Source organism: Opisthocomus hoazin, chromosome 7, assembly GCF_030867145.1.
Source record: "Opisthocomus hoazin isolate bOpiHoa1 chromosome 7, bOpiHoa1.hap1, whole genome shotgun sequence".
Classification (NCBI taxonomy): domain Eukaryota; kingdom Metazoa; phylum Chordata; class Aves; order Opisthocomiformes; family Opisthocomidae; genus Opisthocomus; species Opisthocomus hoazin.
In genome coordinates, this window is record NC_134420.1 from 67,177,658 (window position 1) to 67,187,320 (window position 9,663).

A 9,663-nucleotide genomic window follows, 5' to 3' on the forward strand; every position below is an offset into this window, starting at 1 on the left:
ATCAGGCAGCCCTGCCAATACAGTCTTGCTGCTACCTCTCCTGGGGAAGGCCCTGGAAGCTGCTTCTGCCTCCATGTTTCCTGTAGGAAAGCTGGATCTTGGAGAAAATTTAACCTTCACAGTCTAAAGTTCTTGCCATGATATGCAATAGCATTTTCCAAACAGGATGCTTATGGGTAGACCTCATGCACTTTGAGTTGCAAAAACAAAATAAACCTTAAATGCACAGTTCTCTCCCAGTTTTTCAGCCTCTCCTTACTGGCTCTGGTGGTAGCAGGTTTTCCTGGTACCCCACAGTGGGCTCTCCCACCTTAGTCTCACACTCATTTCTAAGCCATGAGAGGCTTTATCATTCCCTTCGATACCTTCCTTCTTATCAGGACTATAAATCTGGCTATTGCCTCTTCAGGTTTCTAGGGAAACACCTTCTCCTTTAACTTCTCTTCTGACCCAGCTTGTTGGCAAACTGTCCTTTAAAAGCACACAGAGAGGCACGGACTACAGGCGTGACAATTCTGATTTCTCAGGTTTTCACGGCTAATGTCAGATGTGATGGCCGAGGAGCGATATATAGTGCGTGCCACTATTTAGTGTGTCCATAAATGTGCAACGTTAATCGCTGTAGTATAAAATGGGCTCAGCAGCAAGATCCCTTCCTTCTACTGTTTCAACCCATCGGTTCTAACGCTGAACAAGAAAGTTTGATTCCGTGGTGCTTAAAACAGTGACAAACAAAAGGGCTGGTCTCAGCGCTGGGTACCAGTTCTCCTCCAGAAGCTCGGGGTCACGTAACATTTACAAACCATTGGGACAGACTTTCCAAACTTTCCATTGCTGTTGCCTTTCCAGCTGCTAGCAACAGTGGTGGCAATTCCTCCTTGGAAAAATCCCTCCCAGACACTCATTATCTGCTGGCCCGCAGCATTAATTGTGGTTTCCCCCTTCGCGTGAATAATGCGCTTCCCCACTAGATGTCATCGTTGCTTCTCCAAATCACATGGGTTTTGATTAAAAGCATTTAATGAAGGTCCCTCATTCAGACAGGCCTTCCCTGCGCTGGTGGGAGATTCTCCCCCCAGCTGGGACCTGGACGGAACACTTACTGTAGAAGAGTTGCACCAAAATGCTTTGGACTTCATTAGGAGGACTTGTCATGCAGATACGTGTCCTTAGGAGCCCACCTACTACCCCAGCTCTTGGCACCACTCTCCGAAAAACCACTAAGATCATTGGAGTTGTTTAATTGTATTTACTCCTTTGGCAATAAGGCTATATATAATTAAATATGACCCACAGCAGCCTCAGTTTAATGCAGCCTGAAAGTCACGGCAGGTTGCAGTGCTGGTCTTCTGACAGGGTGCTCTGGTCTGAGGCTCCGGGACCCAGCACTGGTGCAAGGCAGGGACCTGGCTTCAACAAGTGCCTGCTTGGCAGGACCAGAAAGAGTATTTCTTATTTTCAATTTATTCAGTTACCTGGTTAAGGATATCTCAAGAAACTGATTGACAACTGAAAAAGCTGAAAATCTTGTTTTCCTCCTCTTACCTAAGAAAGGAAGACAGCTGAGGACGGGAGCTAGCACTTCTGAAATCTTGAAATCCAGAAAAAATTCCAAATCAAATTACAGGAAATTCTCCTTTCTTTAATAAAACATTTACTTTTTTTTTAAATGTAAGTTCTATGCCTTTTCCTGTATGTATTCAGGACTGTTAAGATATTTTGTGCAGTAAAAATAAATTTTAAATCATGTTTACTCATTTTTAATTGCAACTCAACCTCCATCCACAGTCTGACCTAAGTGAAAAATAATCTTTTTAAAAAAAGGCATCGTTCACCATTTTTAATAGTTTTATTAAAAAGATAATTAGGAATCTGAATAAATGCATATAAGATACAGACTCACTTGAACAAATAAAAGCTACTGGTACCCTCCTGGTTAGTAACATCTAATTAATTCCAACAGTCACTGAAATCAATATTCTTTAAAAATTGAAATAACTATGGAGACCCAAAGTAAAAAGAAAAATACCAGATAGATTTTTAAAATTAATATTTTCTAATTATTGAACTCTGTCATTGTTAAAATTCATCTTTTCAGTCATTCCCTGGAATATACAGTTAATTGACTCTTCTAAAGACGATGCACAGTAGGCAATTACCCTTTTGCTGCTACATCTCTGGATTCAGCTTTTTCATTAAATTATAATTATAATGGATCTTCGAAGCTGTCATGAAAATGAAGGATTAGTAGCACTGAAAATGAAGGTTTAATGGCATGAACTAAACATCAGCTATGAGCAACTTCTCTTTGCATTTCAGCTCTGGCCTCTTACCCCGTTCCCATTTCACTTCTGGATTTGCCTGAAGTGAATAAGGAGCACAGAGCCAACTTACACAGTGAACTTTGCTATTAAAACAGCATGGAGTAATACTTGGAAATTGAGAGAGATTTACATTTTGTTTCAGTCCATGGTGGCAGTGGAATAGCAGCATCTCTGTGTCACACAAGGCTCCCTCGGAGGCCCATCTGGCACTTGCAGAGGAGTCGTTTCATTGCTCCCACAAGCACGTGCTCTCCCACATCCCACTTACCTTTGCTTGCACTAGCAAGAGTTGAGTTTTGTCCTAAAAGATGCGTTCTTTTATAGAAATACAGTTTGCCCATGCACGTCTGCCTGCAGTTTGTTTTGTATTGCTTGGAGAGACCTTGACCTGGCTTTTCGTTCTGGGTCGGTGAAACATCTGGATCCTGGTGCTGTGTCTGGTTATGGAAGCATGAGCTGCCACATCGCAGGACAGCTCACTGCACATCTGGTTGTCAGCACTGGTTTCTGCCCGCCGGCTGGCACTGCAGGTCTTGCCATGGTCCAACTCTGCTGCAAGGTCACGCTGGAGGGGTGGCTTTAGGGTACAGCTCAGCCCCCATCAAACCGACAGCAAATCCAGTTCCCCTGATCCCTCGCGTCGGTGCTCACTGGAACGGTGAGTCAGGGAGCTCAACCAGCCCGGCCAGAAGCTACTTTTATTTTTTTTAATGAGCTGTTGATTGCTTCAGCTCCTTGAACGGCGGGATCGCTGCCTGGTCAGTGGGTACCAGTGCCAGCGCTGCAGTCCTGCCCAGCCACGTGTGGGGTGGAGAGAGGAACAGGGACCCCACCATGTGCCTCGGGGGCTGTGGGCAGGTAAACGGGCTCAGCCACATCACAAAACCACATGCTTACGATTACTCCCTTTGAATTGCATCTAGTGATGACATGACCACGGGATGGATGTGTTCAGTAAGGTGATCTGATTGATCAGAAGCATCCCAGAAAGTGCCTCCATGAAAGAGTAGAATAGAATAGAATATTTTCAGTTGGAAAGGACCTAGAATGATCATCTAGTCCAACTGCCTGACCATTTCAGGGCTGACCAGAAGTTAAAACATGTTGTCAAGGGCATTGTCGAAATGCCTCTTAAAGAGGCAGGCTTGGGGCATTGACTGCCTCTCTAGGAAGCCTGTGTCTGATCACTCTCTCTGTAAAGAAAACCTTCCTAGGAGTTTTCTGTTGGATCTGCTAGTTGAGCTGACTCACCCTGCAGGCCTCTCATCACTAGATCTGGTGTAGGATGGAAGGAGAGGGCACGGCTGGGGTGGCTCGGGATGGGATCACCCTGCTGTGACCGCCCCACATAGATCAGCTTAAACAAAACACTGGCTCGCGCTCACCCATGTGGGCAGAGATGCAGAAGCTGCAGTCCTCGCCTTGCCTGCTCTCCCTTTCTCTGATCCATCAACCATGGACCCCCGTGCTGGCTCCAGCCAGCCAGCTGAAAACCAGCTACACGCCTTTTTCCGGACCATTCTGCAGCTGAATTGGCTCATTTAATCTGGGAGTTGTGGCTCCCACAAGTGCCGGTCCAGTGCAGAGGAGACGTGAAGACCATCTGGCTAGAGGTAGTGGGGAAGGACAGAAACACCTCTTGGAACAGTGGCAAGGTCTTGCATCAGCCACCCTCCACCCGAGCACTGGCCCTGCCAGGACTTCATCGCTCTTCATGCCCACATTTCCCCTGTCTTTGGCCTGCTCCCTCTGATCTGCGTGAGCTTCTGCTCTGCTGGGACTCCTCTGCTCCTGTCTTCCTCTGGACCATTTTGCTCCCTGCCTGCCAAACTCAAGCACCAGTTTGACCACCTTAGGCTTCAACTGGTCCGACATCCACCTGCCTCCAGAAGGAATGAGCTCCTGCATGGGTACCCATAACGACTCCATTACCTCTGACACCTCCAAGGCCCTGCACAGACTCTTTTTACACTTCTGCTGGTGGCAGCAATATGCCCCTTTGCCACACGAGAGTCCTGGATTTTGTGCATTACACACACTAATAATAACAACTCCCAGAAAAACTGCAATCATCACAAAATTTTTGCTGTGCCTGCAAGTTGTACTTCTTTGACCTTGCTTTTTCCAACGCAACCAGTCTTTGATATATGATAATGTATTGTGCTGGCCTAAGTATCCAGAAATGAAAGTCAGGAGAAAGTATTTACTTTATTTCTGCAGAATAAGGGCCAGGGATTCACTGTATGGCAGCCAGAAGATGTCCAGCAGCTTCTTCTAGTGCCCAAAGCTGGACGGGGCAGCTCGGTTCCTGCTGCACACTGAGACCTGGTTTTGGTAGTATGTATCTGAGTAAGAGGTCTGGGACTTGCCGCAGGACAAGCCCATGTCAGGAGCAAGTAAGGAGTGATAATGAGAGGAGTGACGCTGATCGACAGAGGGGACAAGGGGTTATTGCTGCCCTCTGAGGCTGGGGAAGCCCAAAGCTGCCCACAGGAGGTGTGACCGGCTGCCTCTGAGCTGGCTCCTCTGCAGGGCTGGCAGCCAGCGCGGTGGGTGAGCTCACCCTGACAGATCAGCCGTGGGGTGCAGCATCCCCAGGGTGGGGATGGCAGGTTGCAAGGCCGTGGAGAGCTGTGGGGAGGACAGGGGTTGTGGGTCCCACCTGTGGGGCCCTGCAGGGCTAGGCTGGGATGACAGCAGCGCCGCACCGACCTCGCTGATTTAACCCCAGATTTGTGCTGTTAGGGGCTTTTTTTGTTGTTTTCCATCCCTTTCTTTGAGATGAGAGGGTGACTGCTGATTGCCAACTGCCCACTGTTTGGGCTAAACACAAAATACATGTCTATTTTTTTCCAATGCAAATTGCAAGCAAGGTGTTGCTCTGCAGTCAGCCCCGGGCAGCAGATGAGCAAGCAAACCCATGACCGGTACTAACACGTGGCTGGTGGCTGCCTGCGCACGATGGGATGGTGATGGTGGTACACGTGCTCTTGTGGAGCAGAAGGTCCCCCAGCACCGGAGCCTCGACAGCCAAAAATAGCCGGGCCTGTCGCAGGGAGGGTGATACAACTGGGGGCTGGGGCCACGCTTCAAGGGACAGTCTGTCACACTGTCAGAAAACACAGCAGTGTCTTATTTAGCATGCATTTCCCTTGGTTTCAGGAAAGCTATTTACACATAAATACCAAATCGTTTACTCAGGAAAAGAGGACTTGGTTAAAAACCTGCCATGCCACTGCACAAGTGTTTGGTAGCTCAGGATCCTCATGGTGGGTTTAAGGGAGAGGATGCGTCCCCTAACGCTGCTTTTAAAATAGACCGGTGTGTAAATGAAAGAGCAATTTAAGGACTCCGGGCGATGCAGGACGGCAAACATTTCTCGAAATATGGGAGCTGTCCTCACACAAATTATAACAGATGACAGTCTACTAAATATATCCACAATGCCAAAACAAAGAGTGCTAAATACCAAAACAAGAGGTCACTGCAGTCTGTCTTCCATGCGCCACTTTTCTTTCTGATCTGCAAGAGATTTCACCGGGAGCACTGAAAGATGAAGCAGAGAGGTTGAATGTGTGCGAGCGTCTGCCAGGGAGATGGATTCCGTTTTGGCAAACGCCATCAGTTGTGCCTTCGAGGGTCAGTGCAATATCTCATTATGGTCCCTACCTATCCCCTGGGACCAAAAACGTCACAGTCGTACGGAAAATCTTCCACTAAAACAACAGCTTTACACAGGTAAGGACTGAATGAGACTTTCGAGCTAAAGAACAGGATAAACTGGAAAACAATAAAGATAATGAAAAGTTAATTGTATCTCTTGCCACGAAGTACACATTACATATTGTCTGCTTTTCAGGCTTGTGCATAAAAACGCATAATTCTGCATCTTTAATTGAAATATGTATTCAGCTTGGCTGTTTTTCTGCTGACAGCTGAGTGGAGTTACACTGTTAATAATCCTAACAATTATTTAGTGGTATTTACATTGCACTCCTGCTAAGAGATCTGAGCTGTGCTCTAAGATTATAGAAACCTGGAACCAAAATACATTCCCAGCCCAAGAGCTGAAATCCAATCATAAACGTTACAGTAAAAAAAGCCCCTTCTAGTTTTTACACATGTATGAAAATATCAGCCTAAGGGAGTCAGGAACTCACATCAAACTGAAATGTGTAGAAACTATAAATCTAATTCCCTCAGTCCTTCCTGCAAATCTCAGCCAACTGAGTCATCAGTGAAGAAATAATCATTTTAGTGGGATTCCTAAATAGCCCCCTGTACAGGTCTCATCCCAAATGAGGGCAGTACACGGAGGAGGGCAGTATCCAGGCAGGCTCATGTTTGATGAGCTTTAATCCCCTTGCAGACAAAATCCTGAACTTGAATGCATGGAAAATTGCTGTTGCTAATCTTATTTTGCAGGAAAAAAATTATGTACTTCAGCCAGCATCTGGCAAGGTACAGGCTTTTAGCTTCTGACTTAGAAGGAAGCTTGTACACTTATACACTTCACTGGCTGGTAAAGTTTCTGGAATTATATTTTTTCCTTTAAAATTTTGAAGATGCAATAGCAGCCTGAATTCCCCTTTTCTGTGTTGTGTATCACTGCACAGTGGCAGCAGGGCAGTAGACATTTCATAGGCCATAAAACCAGAATGGGCTTAATCCTCTTCTCACACTAGATTTACATTTGTGTGACTGTTAGTAAAGTTGGCAGTAAAGATGTTGACAGAGCTGAGGGCTGGCTGGGGCCCAACGGCACTGATTTTTTAAAGGTGGTGATTGGGATTACTAAATCCTGCTTCCAAAGAAGCTTTAGCCCCACTTCCTACCCTTGAGAGCTTTTTTTGTTCTCCATTGAATCATGGTTGAAAACAGGCTGTAGCCACCCAAGACATGTAGGTGTTACAGTGGAAGCAGAGGCAAATCAAACCGCTGCTGCCTGAGAGCTGCCCAGGGGTGCCGTACCCTGATGATGGGGGCGCGAGAAGGGTGCCCGGTATGGTATGAGCGGGAGGCTACTGCTGATGTTGTTTCTGCAGTCTTCAGCCCAGCTGTGTCCTGGAACGATCAAAACCGAGATGCCAAACTGCTGGTGGGATGCAGAGTGCTTGGGAGGCACCAGCCACCCTTGGACCATGAGGGTAAAGCTGATAGGACCGGGGTGGTCTCAGTTGCAGGCTCATTACAGCAGTCTTACAAATACACTGCAGTACAAGCACTGCAGCAGTGACAGTCTAAGGATAGAAGAGGTAATGCTTTTTATTAGACCAACTAATGTAAGTGAAAAGAGTGGATGAAGTTTTGGTTTTAAGATAAGGGGATTCTGAGCCCAAAACCTTGGCTGAGTTTAATGATACGATTGGGTCAAGGTCTTAGGGATTCCTAAAGATCCATAAGACCGTGACCCAATCTTACCAGGAGTCTAACAGACTCCTAAACCACCATCTGCTAAGCCCATCAGGAATGCAAGGCTTGAAGTGGGATCCAAAAAGGCTCTTAAGTACCTGAAGCAGGACTTGGACAGGTCGGAGGTGCCTCAGTAAAAACCTGTGAGCCAAGAGACTCCACTCAGCTGGTATTGAGGGCTGGGGGGGTGCTCAGCTTTGAATTTTCATTTTCAGGGTGCAACATCTCTGCATAACAAACCCACCTCGCCTGTAACTAAGAAGCTGGTGCACTTAGGGAGGTGGGAAAACATAAACTGGAAACCTTTATTCATGCACAGTTACAAACGGAGCAAAATGAGCCCTGCTGAGTTCAGACTGCAGGTGCCTGTCCTCAGGAGACGAACCTGGGCTGTGCCTCTGTATGAGCAGAATTCGGTGCCTCTGCTCTGAAAAATTTGGGAGTTCGCACCAAACTGTGTGTTCAGCATCGGTTACCTTAAGACAGCTACCCCCTTGAAATCCCACTCGTGCAGTGCTGTGCAGGAAGATGTAAGGGCACGGTGCAGGCTCGTGGATGCTGCTGTAAGGTTCAGGCACTAACTTGTAAGCGTAGAAGTCTTCAGTTTGTCCTGTCTTTAGCCAGGAACCATAGTCCACAGGCAAAATCAGGGGAAAAAGGGGACTGAAGGTGAGGATATATACTCGGAGGAATGTAGATTTACTAATTATGAACCTATTCCAGAAGATTTCCTAGTGTTCCTAACCTATTTTTCTCCTTTGGAGCTGTGCTTCTCTGTCCTTAAATTAGCTCATAACCTAACAAAGCATTTAAGCACGTGCAACTTTAGCCATCTCGGTGTTTCCACTGACTTCAGCAGGAACAGTCAGGTGTTAAAGGCAGCTTCCACGCATAACTGGTCTGCTGGATTGCCATCTTACGCGCTGGGGACAGTGTCATACATAATGTTTAGATTAAATGGGAGGGGAAAAGGGAGCATTTCTAACGTGATTACAGTCAGATTTCCTTTTATCTTTCGCAGAGGAAAATAATATGCAAATGCTGCACGTGCTTACATGGATTCAACCTTTCTTTCCCCTTTTTTGATCTCCCTAATTCTGATGAACAAGTTGCCCATGATTGCTGAAGAGAAACTCTCCCTGCGGCATTGGGCCGTGGGCATTTTTTGAGGGGCACTGTGGGTTTCGGCAGACCCCTGTTCGCCTGCTTCTGGCTATGCTTTCCCACTCCAGCGCTCTTCCTCCAGCTGCACCTCAGTGGAGACGAGGTGAATCATGGCTGGGAACTGAGCCAGGGTAAAAATAACTGAGGTGGGGAGGGTGCTGTTTTTTGTACGCAGTCTCCTGGTCTGCTTGACAACACCACTGCACAAAGAGCTGCACCAGCACAACGGCGGGACCGTAACCCAACCGCTCCATCGAAGCGCTGTCATCACAGATGATGTCTGCAAACCTGCAGCCTTGTTTCCCTGGCGTTGCTGCGCCAGCCAGGGTAGTAGGTAGGAGGTAGGAAAGTCCAGAGGTGAGTTTCTGCTCTCACTCCTCCCTCCTCTTTCCCAGTCCTTCTCTCTCCTGCGAGGAATGGGGCGAGCAGAGAGCAGCTGGGCACGGAGGCTGAGGTTTCTGGCACGATGCTGGTCTCTTGTTCTCTTGCAGTATCATCCTGTTCCCAGCTCCAGCCTGTGCTGTGCATTCCCGCCTCTGTGCTGGATCCTGCTGCCCCCTCAGTGGTGCTAACACACCTCTTTGTGTGAAGGTACCGCAATCAAATCCTGGGAGCAATCCAGCTGAAAACAAAGTGTTCTTCTTCTGGGCTAATTTTCATCTGGCTCCCAGCTCCCGCGCACACACTGTGCCAGCACAGCATGGCGGGCTGCACGCAGGGGAAGGAGGAGGGTCACCAGGCCAAAGGTTGGTTCTGGCAGACT